Source organism: Dermacentor andersoni, chromosome 7 (genome assembly GCF_023375885.2).
Source record: "Dermacentor andersoni chromosome 7, qqDerAnde1_hic_scaffold, whole genome shotgun sequence".
Lineage (NCBI taxonomy): Eukaryota > Metazoa > Arthropoda > Arachnida > Ixodida > Ixodidae > Dermacentor > Dermacentor andersoni.
In genome coordinates this window covers 99,361,355-99,380,325 of record NC_092820.1, presented here as the reverse complement: position 1 = coordinate 99,380,325, position 18,971 = coordinate 99,361,355, and the positions used below count along the sequence as shown (strand labels likewise).

The 18,971-nt window shown below is 48.6% G+C and overlaps 1 protein-coding gene across 4 annotated transcripts in view; it reads right to left on the bottom strand.

Moving 5' to 3' along the window:
* The window catches only part of LOC126534072 (uncharacterized), a 178,228-nt gene that overhangs the window by 16,655 nt on the left and 142,602 nt on the right, over positions 1-18,971 (bottom strand). For 2 of the 4 annotated variants that reach the window (XR_011895755.1, XR_011895758.1), the window contains exon 11: positions 11,973-12,171. The exons of the other annotated variants lie outside the window; for them this stretch is intronic. The gene's annotated coding sequence lies outside the window, so the exon portion shown is untranslated. The remainder of the gene's footprint in view (positions 1-11,972; positions 12,172-18,971) is intronic. 4 annotated transcript variants of the gene reach the window in all.

Genomic DNA, 18,971 nt, shown 5'->3' with positions numbered 1-18,971 from the left:
TGGCGGGCAAATACATTAAGGTCTTCTGGATGAAAGGATACCTGACCTCCTGTGGCGCTCGTAATGTGATTGTTGCTTCGCCTGAGGGGCGCTTTGCCCTTTAGGAGCAAATTTCGAGGCCTCGAAAAGGCACTGGCAAAGAGCCTCGAAAAATGTCCGGTAAGTTATGGCAGGTGGTTCAACGTCGTCTTCAGTAGCAGGTAATTCTCATAGCATGTGCAACTCTCGATAATAACGCAGGACGGCCGGTGTATAGCTTTTTTTGATGTGACTTCACAGGTGCGGAGTACAAAAGTAGATTTGGGGATGTGATGGTCCCACTCCATGTGGTTTGTACAGTAAGCACAGAGGCATTTCTAACTGCACCTTTATGGCACTCTAGAATTAAGCCAGCTGCGTGGTGAGGGTCGGTATATCGTTTTTTATTCGCAATTCCCTCAGGAGGCCATTCCAAAGTATGCTGACAAACGTACACACATTCTGGCCGAAAATATCTACTGGTAAGCTATGCCGACAGAATTGCCGCGTACACTGAACAATGTTGTGTATGGTAGCATTCAGCACCTGAAAAGGTATGATAGACTTTGTGACCATGCCAATTATCAATAGTAGGTACTGGTAACATTTTGGTGTGAAAGAGAGCGATGCAATGGAATCTGTTGTCTAGGAGTGCTATAGCAACTGCGACCTGCTCCGCTCTGGTTGGTGTTGAGCACTTCAGGGAAGCCGCATTTACTATCTGTCCATTGTGATCAACGAGGGCAATGGCGAAGTTAGACGATTGTCCAAATTGGGCTGCATCGACAAAACATGCCGAGTAGGGATCGTCCTTGGTACGCTTGAGGAGGGCGAGGGCTCTTTCCCTGCGTCTGCCTACGTTGTGTTGAGGATGAACATTACGGAGAAACAGTGCAACTCGTATGCTGTTACTTTGATCTTCTGAAATTTCATATTTCCGCTCTTCCATGAGGATAGGGTTGTTCCCAAGAACCGCGAGGATCTTCTTTCCGGCCGGGGTACAGGATAAACGGGATAGTTCGGCTGACTCCTGGGTCTCGATTATCTCGTCCAATGTGTTGTGCGCTCCTAGTTGCATAAGGAGGTCCGTGCTCTCCCTTAACGGAATACCTAGTATTTTTTATACTTTTTTTGACGAGCGTGTTTAATCGTTTTTTCTTGGAGTCGTACTTGTTTTGTATGGTTGCCACATAATCTATATGACTCATGAGGAAAGCGTGGAACAACCTGAGGAGGTTGTCTTCCTTTAAGCCTCCTCGCCTATTCGAGACTCTGTTGATGAGTCTGATCATGTTCTCAGCCTTGGCTGCGAGCTTGTGGAGCGTCGTATTGTTACTGCCATTGGATTCGATGAACATGCCACGGACCCGAATGGTGTCTACTCTGGGGATGGTACAGCTGCTTTTAATGTGCAGTTTGATGTTTATTTCAGACAACGGTTTCCAGCCTCTAGGTTTGGGACCTCTCCTGACTGGCCTGTAGAGGAGGAGCTCAGACTTGCTCGTGGAGTATCCAAGTCCCGTATTTTCCAGGTACATCTCTGTTTGATCTACTGCCTCCTGTAAGCCTAATTCAATAGCTCCTTCAGTATCCTGCGGTGCACCAGATTGGGATGTCATCAGCGTAGAGCACATGATTGATCCCTTCTATGTTGGAGAGCCTTTGCGATAGTTTCTTTATGGTGATGTTAAAAAGCAGTGGTGAGACTACTGCACCTTGTTGCGTGCCTCTGGGGCCCAAACTGAAATTGTCGGACTTGAGGTCACCGATTTTGAGCGTGGCCTTGCGATCCCGTTGGAAGGAGCTTACGTATCTGTGGAAGGCGTCTCCTAAATTGAGCTTCGAGATGGAGTTCAGAATGTGAGCATGGCATACATTGTCAAAGGCCTTCTCCAGGTCTAAGCGTAGGATGCCTCTTATAACTCTTGTGGTGTTTTCAATGATTCGGCACTTGATGAGCTTCATCACGTCTTGCGTTGACAGGACCGGACGCAAGCCGATCATGTTGTACGGAAACAATCCTTGTTTCTCGATGTGCATAGAAATTCGATTGTGTATGACATGTTCCGCTACTTTCCCCACGCAGGACGGGAGGCAAATGGGTCTGAGGTTTTAGCGACTCGTGGGCCATCCAGGATTTAGAATGAGGATTACCGAGGCCATTTTCCAGGACTCCGGGACAACCCCTCGTTCCCATATTCCATTAATATCCTCTGTCAACCGTTTATAGAGCAGTCGTCCAGGTTTCTGAGGGCGCGGTTGGGGATGCCATCAGGACCAGGGGCCGACCTACCATTTAGATTCTGGAGAGCTTCCCTTACTTCGCATGCCTGGAAGGGGTTATCTATCTCGGGGCAAGATGAGCCCTTGTAGGGGGGATAGTCTTCGTCACTCGAGTTACCCAGTGGCAGATACTTGCGAGCGAGTCTGTCGAGTACGGTCTGCAATGCCTCTGATTGTGATGCCTGGTGTAGAACCTTCACTATCACTTCTCTTTGGTTTGACTTGGTATTGGTATCAACGAGCAGACGCTTGAGTATGTTACATTTAGCTCCAACTCTCATCTGGCCATCCACGGAATTGCAGGCCTCTTCCCACAGTTGTCTGCTCAAGGTTTGGCAGTGATCTTCTATATTTTTGTTGAGCTCCGCAATCTTGTTTCGAAACCTTCGGTTGAGTTTCTGCCCTTTCCATCTGTTCAACAGTGTCGTTTTACCTTCTAGAAGATGAGTGAGGCGGCTATCCATCCTGTCCACCTCCAGTTAAGTCTAGATTTTTTTTGTCCGAAAAAAAAAAAGGAAATGCCTGCGCTGCGTCAAATGCTGCTTCCGGTCCCGGTCCCATATCACATTGTACGTGGCAGTCGCTTTAGCATTGAATAATTTTTCTTAAAACTGTACGCCTCTTGAACAGGCTGTCACCGACAGCCTGTTCAATTGATCTCTTTGCGCGGAGCAGCCTTTGCTAATTTGTTTAACTTACATTTGAGAGCACTAAAAACGCCGCAGGTTAGCCGGTAGTCACGTGGTACTTTTTTTTAATTTAAGCGCACTGTAAAGAAGGGCTTGTGTGTCTAGTTAACATGGTTTACCTCTGACCAAAGACTACATGTATATGCGAATCAGTAACATTATGTTTCATGACGTTACAGTATGATGAGCATGAGCAAAATGAGAACAAGGTAAAAGCGGGAGCCTACGTTTCCACAAGTGCACTCTCTTTTTTCAAGGCAACAAGTGCTTTCCTCGGCACAGTATACACAGGCAGGGTTCTTCTAAAGGGGAGAGGGAGTAAACCGGGTTGATGCGGCAACGACCGAAGGCGTGTTAGCGGCGAGGATGTAGAATGGAGAATAAAGGACTACTGTGCACAACGTCGGTGAGACGGCCGTGTGTCAGCTGGCATGTCAACGGTCGAGTGCACAGCACGCTTCTATTGCTTCGCTGGTGGTCATGGGCGATCACGTCTCTGAAATCTTTAATAAATGGCGCGACAGAACACGCAAGGAGCATTCAAGTATATAAAGAACTTACGAACATGTACAAAAAAAGCAAGTTTTGACTTCGTAGGTATAGCTATTTGCAGTGCTTTTAATGTCACTTTAAAGGTGCCTGCAGGTTTTGCACCGGTCGCGACAACATGATTTAATTACGGGGCAGTGATGTTGCCAGACTTTTGCGTGCACTAACATGTCTTTAAAGTTTCCGTTGTGGCGATACGTAAACCTTGGAACAGAAGCTCGTTACCTGATAATATCGGGTGGTATTTTCGTAGGATGTTGCTTACGTTTCGGAGTGCATTACGATATTTTGTTATAAAGGCGGGCGGTCTGTCATATTCTCGTGTAGGCTGTTTGTTAGCCAATTCTAACTGTCTCGCCACTGACGCGACGTCATAAGCTCTGTCGAGAGCAACTTGTGGATAGTTTCCTTCTGCTACATTTGTTTGGAGGTCATTTAGGTGGTGGATATAATCGTGGTCTTCGCTGCAGATTCTTCTTATTCGTTTCGCATGTCCGACAAAATTGCTTGCTTGCAGTTTCCCGGGTGATGACTGTTGTTGTCTAAATACTGCTGGCTATCCGTAGGCTTCCGGTAATGTGTGAAGATTTGCGGAGATTTATTCTTGCGGAGAGCCCGGACGTTAGAGTGCCAACCCTTTCGTGGCACCTAGTTGTTGCTGCACATACCGTTGTACTGCTGCAGTTCACGTGTTCACGGACCTTTCCTGTTATTTTATATTGGATCGCAAATACTAGATGCATGATGACCTCTGTAGCCGGAGCGTGCAATTCTCCGTCTTCGATTCCTTGCACGGTGTCCTCTAGTGATTTATCGGATGCACCGCATGTCGGCGGAGAGAAGTTTATTCTTCTCTGACAGAAGTAGGTCTGTACGACAGGACTCTGTCAAATGCTGCGTTGAGTTGCAGAAACTGCTGCTCGTAGCTAGAGGATTTTTGCGAAGCTTGCTTATGAAGCACTGGTGACGTCAAGATCGCACTATGAAAGCGACGACTCTTATTCTCTCTAGGATGTTCCTCTTCGTCGTATTGTTTTTGCTCCCCAAATCACTCTTGGATTTCTAGTTCAATAGGGACGAACTGAAGCCGACGCTCCAGTTCCGTGGCATGCTGAACCAATGCCTCCTTTACTAGATGCCAGCCGCGTTGCTCGCTTTCCCATTGCGGCGGCGGTTCCCTCAGTTGAGGTTAGTTCAGCATAAATTCCGTGAGGCGGCACTCGTTGCCTTTTCAACTTCCGGCGGATGTGGCAGCGGCGGCTGAATGCTCCGCCGGCGCTTTATATGCGCGGGCGTCTGTTAGCGAGCGTTATCGCGGGCCTCCGAGATGGCAACAGACGCCATGGTAATCTCAGAGGCCGCAGCACGTGATCTAGTTTGCAGACGTCCGCCACAAGCGGCGCTCGTTGCGTTTTGGCGGAGGAAAGAAAAGAGAGAGGGCCAGGAACCGAGTTTACGGACAACGCGGCTGGCATCTAGTAAAGGAGGCATTGGCTGAACGTTTTCATTGGAGGAACTTGCAGCTTGTGTAGCGCAAGATTTGTGATGTGCTGCGACGACGTCAAGTGGTAATACCCATCATGTAGCACGGAGAAGAACGAAGTTCTGGTAACGCCGCGCGCCTCCGTTCCACCCGTATTAATGAGCACCTGGTCGTACAACTTCCGCAGTTTTGTCGCTTCATTAGTCGAACGCACAGGAGTAGCCTTCGAAGTTTTTAGAAGTGCTCCTGCTCCAATCGCTTGTCGCCAAAACGTCTTTTCAGCACGTCGAACGCATCCACGTAACACGCTTCGCTGGTAGGCAGCCCCGCTATAGCTGCCGCCACGTCTTCATTCAAAAATAACCTTAGGAAGGTAAGTTTTTCGGTAGCTGTAAGATTTGGTTTCCGGTTGACGATCTGGTCGAAGCGCTCCCAGAACTCGTTCCAGTTGCACAGATTACCGGCGAAGGCATCATTTGCCAGCATCGGCACTATGGCACCTGGCCTTTCAGAATGTAGCATTACCGCCAGCATGTCACAAACCTCAATAGGCGATGACCAGGAATCGGCTTCGCAATGCTGGCGGCATTTGCTCTGGAGCTCGGCTAAGATGCGGGTCGCATTGTCCTGATATTAAATCACGGTAGCCTAAATCGTCTCGAACGCCTCGTCACCTATGTGGCTTGCTATCTTATCATTTAGCTTCTTCAGTTCATCGTTATTGTTCTGGAGCCACTCGTAAATGGAGTCCATCAGGGTTGTGATGACCCTAATATGGGGACAAAGGTTCGTGTACTCAAATGATTTAACGGTTCTCTTAGGTGCAGCCTCCGAGAACCCAATTGAGGACAAAGCCGTTGGTTTCGACACACACACAAAGACATTTAATCAAACTAAAAAGAGGCATAAACTAAATAGGAGAAAATAAAAAGCATGCCTAAAATAAACACTCAAGCAGACATTGCGGCAAGGAACACACATAGGGCTCTCATGAGGTTAACGAGTGCGCGAGTCCGGGCATGCCACGAGGGCAGGGACGCGTCACAGTCTCGACGCGGCGACAAGCTGGCGAAAGGAGTGGCGCCGGTCTCACCATACGTCGCGGTGTAAGCTGACCGACCGGGCGACCGGAGTGCGCCAGCTCTGGCTAGGCGAGGAAAAGCAGGCGGCTTGGTGGCGCGAGTAGACGGCGTCGGCGTTGTGGCCGGGCAGCTGGGTGTAGAGTTCGGGCCCGTAGCCCGACTGCTCTTGTCCTGCCCACGGGCGCAGAAGCTCGAACGCCGGCCTCGGGCAGCAGGCGGCACGGCAGATGGAGGTGGCGTTCTGACAGGGCAGCTGGCAGAGAACTCGGGCCCGTAGCCCGACTGTTCTCGTCGTGCCCACGAGCACAGAAGCTCACCGGCCTTGGGCAGCTGGCGGCACGCTCGGGTAGACGGGCGACGCACAGGAACACTTGGCAGGAGGCCCCGTTCGGGTGAAGTTCTGGTGGCTCGGGTTCGGAACCCGACGGCCCGTCTTCAACGCCCCATCCGGTGGTTGACCTCCTCCTGCCGTCGCTTCCTGGGACTCTCCTGGCATCTCCTCTGCGTCTCCTTGCGTGTCCTCTGCGTCTCTCCCGTTCTGCCAGCGCACCACGCTTTTTCTTCTGATCTGGCCGATTTGGCATTCTCGGATTGGCTGCCTGACGCCCCGTGGTCTTTTCTAATTGGTTGATTTTCTTCTTTTTGTTGTTTTTCATGCGCCGCGCGTTCTCGTGCCGGACGCTCTTCGGCGTCGTTGTTTTCCTTCTTCCAGCATGGAATCCGCCTCGGCGCGCGTGCACTCAGTGTCGTCTGCTCCTGACGGTCGCGATCACCGAACCAAATCGTGCACCACACATCACATAAGCCCCTTTTTTTAACAAGTTTTTCTGAAGAAAAACTGCCGCTCAGTGCGCGACATAGTTCATGCATGCTTGGAACACTACCGTCATGGTCCGTTCACAAGAACGCACTATATGGTTCCAACGCACAGTTCACTGAGCACGCAGATAAAACCGTTAAAGGAAAACACAATTCAAAGAAACCACAACAACTGAAAAGAAAGAAACTGTAGCATCACAGGCTATCACGACCCACTCTATAAACAATTAAGTTGAAGTCACCAAGTCCGAGGTCAAAAGTCCGTGAAGAGCCATAAGCGAAGCATCGGCTCCTTTAGGTGACCCTTTCCCATATCAAGCGGACTAGATCTTCATCTTCTCGGTCAGAGTGCACTGGCCAGTTCGTGACCATATCGCTCCAGGAATTAATGTCTTTGCATGGTGTCGACCAAGTCACTGCCTGCGTTCTCAGGTAGTGAACATTGTAATGTGTGGTTGCAGCATCAGTGTCAATGGTCAAACCACACATGAGTGCATGAGAACAATAAAGGGTGTTCTGAATCCTCAAAGCCATGTGTTGATTTGGTACACAGGCCTGAGCCCTTCCAAGTGCCCATAGTGTCACAAACAGTTTTTGTCTGATTCGAGGGAGGCAGTAAAGACCCCTCAATACTTTTTGTTGAAACCAAACATGGTTCCACAGGAGCCCTGATATTTTCAGGTTCATCTTGATCATGGTGCGAACCCTCCAACGTGCTGTAGGAGGTGCTCTGCTCTAACTTTCTCAACCAGGCCCATGCACGGTGACCCGGAACCATGTACGAGCCAGTCATCGCCTGCGCTGTGCTCACGCGGCACTAGTTGAGGTACGGAAGCACTATGCTCCTTGTCTTGTGACCATACCTCAGTATCTTTGCCTACAATGGCATCGTTACAAGGTGTCTCTCCTTGAGACACGTTTTGGTCGCCGAGGCCTGAGGCCATGTCGGAGGGAACCCTTGGGTCGCCGCTGCACTGCTGTGCTGCATCCTCAACCGCGGATCTTATCCCTTCTGGGCAAGCATCCGTGAGTGATGAGTCTAGGCATTTGATGCTGAGGCGTACCCCGCGAAGCTCCTCCTCCAGGCGTGCCCTCTCAGCCGCGTGTTCTGCCACTCGGCTTTCGCGCTCTCTCTGTGATTTTTCGCATATTATTACCCATCTGTCTTGAACCCACCTGTTCAGGTCTGCCCCATGCAAACCCAATCGCTGGGCCACGGTGGCTAAGTCAGACAAACTAATTTCTGGCTGTTTCTTGCCCAGATATGCGCCCTCAGCTTCCGTGACTTTAAGCCGTAATCGTAAATTTCTCTCCTCCAGTACAAGTTCCACGCTCCTAGCCTTGCGCTCGTCTGCCTGCTGTTCTCGCGCACGCGCTTCCTGATCGTTTAACCATTCCCTCAACTCCACACCTTCTAGCCCCATGCGTTCGGCTAGCGCTAACAAGTCTCGTGTGTTAGCCATAGTTCCTAGCCGCTAGAAAAAAAGATCCAAACGAACGGCTTTGTCCTGTCGCGGACGCCAATTTGTGATGACCCTAATATGGGGACAAAGGTTCGTGTACACAAATGATTTAACGGTTCTCTTAGGTGGAGCCTCCGAGAACCCAATTGAGGACAAAGCCGTTCGTTTCGAACACGGGCAGCTGGGTGTTGAGTTCGGGCCCGTAGCCCGGCTGCTCTTGTCCTGCCCACGGGCGCAGAAGCTCGAACGCCGGCCTCGGGCAGCAGGCGGCACGGCAGACAGGGGTGGCGTCCTGGCAGGGCAGCTGGCGTAGAACTCGGGCCCGTAGCCCGACTGTTCTCGTCGTGCCCACGAGCACAGAAGCTCACCGGCCTTGGGCAGCTGGCGGCACGCTTGGGTAGACGGGCGACGCACAGGAACAGGTTGGCAGGAGGCCCCGGTCGGGTGAAGTCCTGGTGGCTCGGGTCCGGAACCCGACGGCCCGTCTTCAACGCACGCTCCGGTGGTTGACCTCCTCTTGCCGTCGCTTCCTGGGACTCTCCTGGCGTCTCCTCTGCGTCTCTTTGCGTGGCCTCTGCGTCTCTCCCCTTCTGCCAGCGCACCACGCTTTTTCTTCTGATCTGGCCGATTTGGCATTCTCGGATTGGCTGCCTGACGCCCCGTGGTCTTTTCTAATTGGTTGCTCTTCCTCTTTTTGTTGTTTTTCATGCGCCGCACGTTCTCGTGCCGGACGCTCTTCGGCGTCGTTGTTTTCCTTCTTCCAGCATGGAATCTGCCTCGGCGCGCGTGCACTCAGTGTCGTCTGCTCCTGACTGTCCCGATCACCGCACCAAGTCGCGCACCACACATCACAAGGGTGCTGTCCCGGCGTTGGTTTCTAGCAGCACACTTGCCTCTTGAATAGTCTTAGTGTTCTGGGCCCTTCGCGTGGTCCTCCTCTACTGTAGGTCGTTCGTAGTGGTTGTTCCAGTCGGTAGCCACCACCGAAGTGCCCTGGCGGTAGCTTTCGGCTGTCGCCTCCCATGTTTCGGCACTACATATAGAATATGTGGCACACGGAACAGCTGACAGAGAGGGACACACATAGGCGTTTATTAGCGTCCACCTGAGCCCAGAACGTGAATCACAGCTTCCAGTTTCTCCGCCCTCCCTGGCCCAAAGCTCGTCCTCTTCCTTTTTTGTAGGAAGAGCGCAAAAAATTCAAGAACGAGCATGAAAGGCAGCACTGCTATTGTAGAGCAGCAAAGCACAAATACAAGACACAAGAACGTAAAACACGCAGACAAGTGCATTGCTCATATGACTTTAAATTACAATTTTCAGATCGAATGAGTGCTTAAGCATTTCACTTAGACTTCGAATACGCATGCGTGTATACCAGACCCACCGTGGAACTGCATTTAATTTCTCCCTCGCTGCTCGTAACGCCAAGGCACGAAAGGTATATGCTCTTTCCTCTGCTCAAAACTGGCAATCTCAATTACCTGACTAAATGAAGCGTTGCTTGCCATGGTTTTGCCATGCCAAGACTCTACGGTTTTGTATTGTGGAAACAACGTGTGCCATTCGTTAAAAGTAGAACGTGCGCATGTTTCAGTCCGGTAACATTCACTAGAAAGCGCCCTGCCCCTCTGTGATAGCCGCATTTTTGTCGGACAAAAAGAAATTGTATATTTCTTTTCTGTTGTATTTAGAGGACAACTGTAAATTTCTCCACAACTAGCAACAAATGTGCAGCAAGGCTAAACCACATCAGAAGGGACTTTTGCATACTACTCCGTTATTCCCAGATGCCCGTTTGTACATCTGGGCTTCTAAGGCCATATTGTGATACTGATGAAAAGAATTCGACCATATCGTTACTGTCTGGATGGGTAATAGCAATGAGACAATGTTTCATGCCGAAATGCAAGAAAGGCACGTAATACATCTGGCGAATTCAATCAAACGTTAAGATTTATTTGGCTATAGTTAATAGGTTTCAAAAATGCAAGACCAAGACATAGACAGACAAACGTACCACAGTTTCCACAGTGACATGAACCGTGTACTGCCTCGGGCTAGCGAGTGAATTAGTCCACTATTGTTACGAAGCAGGGGTAGTCTCTTGAGGAAGAAATAGACTCATCTATGACAGGATGAAAGTGGTTGATGCGTTGGTTGGGAGGCAGCAAACGGTGGTGCAGCAGTCAATGGCTACTGGCCACTTTCCTTGCCGGACACTCTGTGAAGGTACAGGGCCACACCCGAAAGTCTTCATTGATATGTGGTCAAACGTAGCTCTGTGCGACATGGTGTCGAGTAACCGTTACGCCTGCTTGAGGAACGCTGGGTAGTGAGTGGAATGCTGCCCGTCAGTTTGCTTCGGGCTTTTAAGGGCGCACAACAGGCGCTGCCACGCCACACCAAAGTCCGTTCAATCTCGGAACTTACTCACCCTAGTGAGCCAGGCACCAATGAGTGATAGTCGAGCCCGAGACGCAGGAAGAGCATTGTTGCCGGTGAAATTGGTTGTTCTGAATGATTGCGCAGTGGCTTCGCTAAAGCCTCCCCGTAGATTGCCGTACAGGTTCCACCAAACACCTAAACTTTGCACCTTGCTATGCCGAATGTCATTAGTTAAATAAAATATATATGGAAAATGCCAAGTAATTCGGGCTGAATGGATCGGTAAGATGGTTATGGTTTATCAGCACATCTAACTCGCAACCTTCCAGGAAGCAACAAAGGTGTTCAATGCTGGTGTATGACACCAATAGAAAGTTCGCAGGCTTACATTTAAAGTGTATAATATATGACCTATATAAACGCCGATAATCTGATAATATACTAGTCAATCGTGGACTAGTTTACTATTATAAAATATCGAAGTCACGGCAACACAGTTATATTCTACTATGCGAAACTTAGACAACAGGAAGGACAAGACAACGCTATATCAGCAAGGCGCTATGAGAAAGAAAGACAAGACTGAACAGAGCCCCATTAGCGCGCCTTATCTGCGTTATCTTTTTCTCCTGTTATTAGCGTACTGTCAATGGAGCTGCATTATCTTGCTTTAACTCTTGCCTCACATTTGCGCTGGAATACAGCACTGTGTCAAACAAACTAGCCCTATCCTGCATGGCGATGGTAGCAACTACTTTTCTGCAACATCATACCTCTGCAGTGACAGACACGGGATGTGATGTTGGGAAGATAATTTACTTACCAACATACTCTCAGCTAATCTTTAATAGATATGTTTGGTGAATGCAAGTGATGTCTAATGTAGGCAAAGATTTTCTAAGCCCTACTAGTAATTACAGTATTGTGTTCATTTCACGAAGCGTTTCCACATATGTTCTCAAGCATTTTATTGCGCGAGCATTTTCATTACTAATTGTATTCAATAAACAAGAAGGCGATAACAAGGTTAGTAGCTCTAAGAAAGCTGTCCCATTAATTTTGAAACCATTCAGATTTGCTACTGTATATACCAGGAGGCTCTTTTTGTAAAGTCACATAATATAATTTAGAAATTTTTTGTAGATGAGACTGCAAGACGTATCAACTTAGATACAATTGCGTGGTTGACACTGCTTACCAGGTATTCATCGTCAGACTTGTGGCAGAGAAGCAACGTCGTTTCACCCCCTTCCATAACAAAACGTCGTTTTATGCATTGAAGCAGAAAGTAACTGGAACGCCAATGCATTTCTCCGCAAAGTTTGGGATATAATGTTACGAAAGTGGTGTCGTCCTGAGAATTCGTTCCAAGTGGATCGTCCTTGCACTCTCACCCACTAGAATTGAAAAATTTCAGTATGTGCTGTAAGGAAATTAGCTAGAAACTTAATTAGTGATTTTTTATGAAATAGTCGAGTATGCATTTCAATGTGTTATGCTGCTAATACCCGCCTCTTCGAGCCGACCACCTAATGAAACAGAATTTTCCTATCTGCCAACGAAATTTAAAAAATTGTGGACCTTATAAAAGCACCCGTATTTGTGTCATAAGACACTAACACTAATTTAACACTTCCAGAGTTAGTTCTAGTAGATAAACACAAATCATCGCCAAGCACTGCTACCATAGTCCAATTGGTAAGTGCATCGCACGCTTAATGGAATGACTAGGGTTCTTATCCCACCTGTGGCCAGTTGCATTTTTCATCAACATTGATTCTCGTTTATTTATCATTCCTCAGTATCAGTTAGAAGCTACAAAATAATTTCCACGAAGGTGTCCTTGGTATCATTGTGGGCTTCTTATATATTGAATAATAATAATCGCGCCCCACGGCTTCCATTGCTCTCGTTAATATATATATATATATATATATATATATATATATATATATATATATATATATATATATATATATGTATGTATATCGATAAACAGCAATGCGTGCGCATGTGAAATAACCGCTTGTCAACACGCGGACGCATGTAAAACTACTAGACCCAATTTTACCTGCAATTGCACATGGCAGACCCCACGAAATATACTTCACAATGTTTCAGAGTCCCAGAAGCCTGCATCAAGCAGGTGTTCTTTTTATCTTCTGCATAAGACGCCTCGACCATTGCACGCGCTCTTTGATCCGGATGTGTGTGTAGAATCCTGCTTTTGTGCAGTTTTGTAGAGGAGCCGCACTTTCAATAATGCCGTAGCAAATTGGAAGTTAGGGCTATTTTTAATGCATCCCGATGTTGCTTTACGCGCTCGTTGACAAAATTATCCGTCTGCCTTATACATCTTACGTCACATATCCCAAAAATATTGAACCCAACGACTATTTGGCAGGTCGTCAACCATGGGACGTTATTAAACCGTGCAGGAACCACGTGGGCTGTCTTTCCCGAGCTTTCTTTGTTTCGCCGCAGCCACTCTTTTTACCTTGTTGGGTGCACTAAAGACGACGTCATCTTTGTACTTGCTTGCTATATATTTATTCTGTGCTAAAATTGTTGCACATATGGAAGACAGGCTACCGTTCTGCCTCTTTTTCAGAAGCTTCAGCAGCGAAATCGCCATATTACCAGCTGCTTTATTCCATGTTGCGAAAGAATCTCCCAGAAGACTTACGAATACGTTTACGAATGTGACAGAACAAGGGCCCGACAGAAGAGGCAGCAGTGTGTCCTGGCTTCTATTTCTGCATTTTTATTCGCCCAGTCTCAAGAAGGTACCAATGAAGCACGCGTTCAGCGTTGTGTTTTGCGCACACAGCAACTAAGGAAAGGTGTGCCCAGCTTTACAACGAGAAGCACAGAAAGATAGCACATGTGGTTTGTGAACAGCTAACTGCATTGTATGGCTCACAAACTGCCAAGAAGTCGTCGTCTACGCCATTCGTATGACATATGGCTCTAAACATATAGCACAGACAGGTAAATGCATCTCTCCGGCGAGGTGCTCCGCACTGTATTGTGCCTCGCCTGCGTCGTGTTATTTATTGGTCCATGGCTGGGTTACCAGCAGCTGTAATGCGAATGCGGACGGCAGTGCGCGTGTAAATATATGCCGATTCTATGCTTCGGCAATCCTGGTACCAACGCTAGGGCATGACAGTGACGGCTCTCTGGTATTTCAGATCCTCAAAAATTCAGCAGAATTTGGGAGAAAAATCAAAACTAGCCGCATGAAGAATATCAAGTGAGCTATCGCAATAAATGAGGTTTCGAGCGCTGCACTTCGGTGAACGTTAAAATATTCTCTTAATGCGGCAATGTGGCCGCATCGCCACAACCTAGGTCGATGACGCTGATTCCTCAGCGCAACAAAAGAACATATATAAGAAGTGCAACGCAGCTTGTCTCTATAAGGTATTTGTTAAGTATGCTTAAAGTGATAATTTACATATTCAATCAAATATGCCTGTATAGCCGTCATTTCCGGGTACCAAAAATTCCACTTTATCAGGTAAAAATTACCTTACATCTCTAAAGTTCATACTGTACGGTCCATGTGCTTTGGAACGCAATCCTTGATAGTTTACGGATGTCTCATGGCTGCGGAACGAGCAGCTGCATACAACTGTTTCTAGGCACACCAATGTTTGCAAATCTGTGAGACTGAAAACTTTGCGTAAATCGGCACAGGTTGCGCGATAGTCAAAGAAGTTAACGAGTAGTTCAATGCATCACAGAGTTCTCTAGTCCATGTATAATCGGTGCGGCTTTGTAAACGAGAAGGTTGTTTTGACAATCGAACACTATTTTTCTCCTGTTGCGCACCCTAGTCTTGTGTTTCACTCGTAGGCAAAACGAGGCCCCACTTATCACATATTTTCTTTTTTTGAGGTGATACAAGACCTTAAAGGCCAACTTTAGCAAACTTTTCGACCGCATAAAAAGCCCAGCTTCAGATAATCTAGACATGCAGTAAGCCTGGGTTCAAAATTTTACGCTTGAAATACAGGTCAATGCGTATCAAAGTGCTCGCACAAATCGATGTATTCATATAGAAATTGAAAAAAAGAAGGGTCGCGATTATCGCCCGGCGGCTGTGACATACAGTGGAGAATGTAGAGAACCCAGAACCTGCACCCATACTGTCTGCTTCCATTGTCTGGTTTCCGTACTGGTGTATGAGCAAGCAGGGTTCGCCGAGGCCTGCGGGTGCCAGGGGTGCGTAGGATCGGCTGTCCTGGACAGCGGACGGCCAATTTTTTATGCGAACACCCCTTGGCAGGCTTCCGGCTCCGCGGTCCCAACTCAAGGGCCGCCCTGCTTCCAGCTTTGATCCCCCCGTTACCCCTTGGGTGCCCTGGAGATCCTGCGCCGCCCGCTTTACTATAACCTCAGGTGCTCTCCTGAGGCCTCAGTTTGCCGGTTACATGTGCAATCTATCGTCGCGACGAAAAAAGTGACCCGCCACTTATACAGCACCAGTCAGAACCTTGCCCTTTCAGACACAGCGATCACCAAATGGGGTGTCCGTGCCCACTGACTCATCGCGCCGGCAGCCAGCGGAGGAGCGAAAACAAACTCGACCGCATTCCGTAATGCTGGTATGTCTAGGGGACAAACACATACAACAAGCGCTAAGAAACCTTCTGCGTAGCGCCTAGGCAAAGTCACATATTCAAGGAGCAAAGGCCACATATTTTCTCTCTCGCACCCGCTCTTACTCGCGCCTGCTAAGAGACGTCGAGCTCTGCAAGAAACGCCACGCCGGATCGCTTCAACCTCCGCGGCATCAACCCACGGGCCGCCCTGCTTCCAACTTCGGTGGCCCCGTTGCCGCTTTGGTGACCTGATGGCACCGGCAATAGTAAGGAATAATTACACATTGTTTTAATAACAGAAAACACGATTTAATAAATATAAATACGTCCAACCGCCAACTTGGTACGCTCAGTTCAGCACTGCCACGGCCTGCATATTCTGCCCGCATGCCTAGGGACAAACGCATACAACAGGCCCTAAGAGACTCCTCCGTAGTGCCTAGGCAGAGTCTTGTATTCCAGAAGTAAAAGTCCCCAAATTTCCTCTTTCGCACCCGCTCCTACTCGCGCAGGCGCGCAAACGTCCGGCGTCTCCACAAGTGCCACGCTCCACTGTACCTACTAGCAACTGTAAATGTGCGGCCAGGATAGAGGGGCTCGGTGCTAAGTGCGCGTAAACTCATGTCCAGACAGGCCGCACTGCGGCTCTGATGACGCTTGGTCCTTTTCGTTGTGGAAGCATTGCCAGTGGGTTCGTTATTCTATGGCATTGCATTCCTGCACAGCTTGCCGCCACATCTACACCATGGCTGCCGCGTTGCGTTCTCCTGCGTGACAAATGCAACGTGCGGTTCCTTCTCGTTTCTGGTGCTGTGTCAGAAAGCTTTCGTTTGTCTACTTCGACGCATCCGATGTAGAGACGTGCGAAGTAGGTGCCTTGAAGATGACGCACTACCGGTCACGATTTCTCAAGAATATCAACTCTCAATACAACTTATCTTTGGTTTTCATGCACCATCGTGGCTTATACACTTATAGTCATCCCGAGAACGCGTTTGCCAAGCAGATCTTGATGGGTAAGTGACTGTGCTGTAGAAATGTAGCTTGTGCAGCTTCGACAACTGCAGTTTGCATGCTTTGCGCACTTTTGCCTGTCCGCGTCGCACTTGCCTGCTGCGCCGCGGTGCACGCTTGCACTATGAAAGCTGGGACAGGAAAGATGTGTTCTGCTCTCCTCTACTCAGCTTTGTGTACTGCCAAGCCATCGCTCATGTTCCAGCAGGTATTCGAGCACCCGACCGCCACACATCGCGTCGGCGTTCTTGCTACAGCTCAAATCACGAACGCAACAGGAAGAACGCACGTCGCACGCCCAAAGAAACGACCATCAACTGGAAAATAATGAGCGAGCAATGCGCCTTGCTGTCTAGGTGCAACTGGGGGATCAACATTGACGTACGGTTCTTCAATGTATGCCACATCCCCATCGCTACCGCTTTGCCACCAGGTCCACGCGTCGTCTGCATAGGCGCTATTTTATAGCTGCTAATAAAAAAAATACGCAATTACCAGCCCTTCAGCTGTGCCAAGATTTCTTTGAGAGTATACGCTAGGCACATATATTCAATTTAGCCCAATTGAAATTTCGTTGCAGTTGCCCTTTAAGTGTGAGCGTGATGCTCACTTGATTGGTGCTTGTGGGCAGGACAGCAATTTTCGCTTCGAGCTCTCTGTCTCGACTTTCGCTGCCTCCATAATTATGCATTTTAGCTTTTCTTAATTTTCACGTTTTCTCAATAGACCTGATTTTCAGCAGATGAGATGTACACGCCCTGATTGATTTATATACGCCTTATTACATAGCGCGCAACCTCTTGGTCACGCGCATATACGAAAGAAGCGGGAATTACCTGCTGGAGACTTCACCTTGTTCAGGTTACAAAAGCAAATCATCACTAAATTAAATGTTGATAAGGAGTGTACGGGAATATTTCGCACTTGTAAAAGTCAATGTGAGCTGGAGTGAAGACGTGTTTGCTTTGTAGAAATAGGACTAGCGCCACTGTCAATATATTTGGCCTTAAAGCGTGTCGTAATATGGACGCACGTAGTTTGCGTTTTCCATTTACTTTTTGCATATGATAACAAGTGTTACAAGTTTTCAAGGAGCGTGAGACGAGCATTCCTGTCTCGGAACGTTAGCCATTGATTTTGTCAACTGCATCTGTTATCTGTTTTGTAGCCGAACTTTGTTGAATCAGATAAAAATCATGACGCGAACAGTGGGATACATTGTGGAATGCCCGTGAACGCAAACGATTAAGCTGGAATCTACAGGGAGCCCGCTATAAATACCCAATGCGCTTGACCAATAGATAAACTTTTGATGCCCTAGGACTGTGTTCATCACATTCGCTGTGCTGTGAATTTTGTTTAGTCGGCTGGGCACAACTTCACATAGTAAAGAGTTAAATATTTACCGAACTTTTTGGCAGTTCAAGTTTTTTTTACTCGTGAACGTGACAACTGTTGGGGATGACTTTACATTCATGTTTCGGACACTCCCCCAGAGCCTTTTCGCTGTTGTCGCCTAACAACAGAATGGTAATGAGTGCGGGATAGCTTACACAGCCGCCTGCTGTACCTGCCGAGAGAAATTACTCCATCACCGAGCGGGAGCCTTTAGTTTGGGTTGTGAACAAGTTCCGGCCACATTTATACGACCGCAAGTTTTCGGTCGTTACGGACCACAACGCACTCTGCTGGCTGTCTTCCCTCCGGGACACGACATGAAGGCTTGGACGCTGACCTTTGCGGCTCCAAGAGTTTTCATTTATTGTCAGTTACAATCCTCGGCGCCTCCACAAGGACGCTGACTGCCTCTCTCGTCACCCCGTGGAACCTCCGGATCCTGCTGCGCATGATCCGGTGACCTGCGTGATGGCATTTACTGTACATGACCGACATGCGCGCTGAACAACAACGCGATGAATCCTTACAGTCCATCATCGCCGGAGTGCACTCTGGCAGCACCGACGGCACGTGCCGCATGTTAGTGCTGCACGACTGCATCTTCTACCGCTGCAGTATCAACCTTGATGGCCCTGTGTTGCTCCTTGTCCTTCCTCGTCATCTGCAATCTGTCGTTCTCGAGCAACTTCACCATGCACCGAGCACGGGATCCCTCGGAGTTTCGCGTACATACGACCGTGCACGACGCCGGTTATTCTGGCCGGGTCTCTACCACTCTGTGCGTCGTTATGTCGCAACTTGCGAATTGTGTCAGCGCCGGAAGAAACCTCCCCTGCCACCTGTCGGACGACTCCATCCCATCTAAGTTCCCTCTGAACCGTTCTTTCGCTTTAGCCTTGACCTGCTTGGCCCTTTTCCGACGGCGACTAAAGGGAATAAGTGAATCGCATTAGTTACTGATTACGCGACACGCTACGCGATCCCTAAGGCATTGCCAACTAGTTGCGCAACCGACGTCGCCGATTTTCTCCTTCACGACGTCATTCTCCAGCCCGGTGCACCTCGACAGTTACTTACAGAGCACGGCCGCTCGTTCTTGTCTCGAGTTGCCGACAACCTCCTCCACTCTGGTGCCACTGAGCACAGGCTGTCCACTGCCTACCACCCAAAAATGA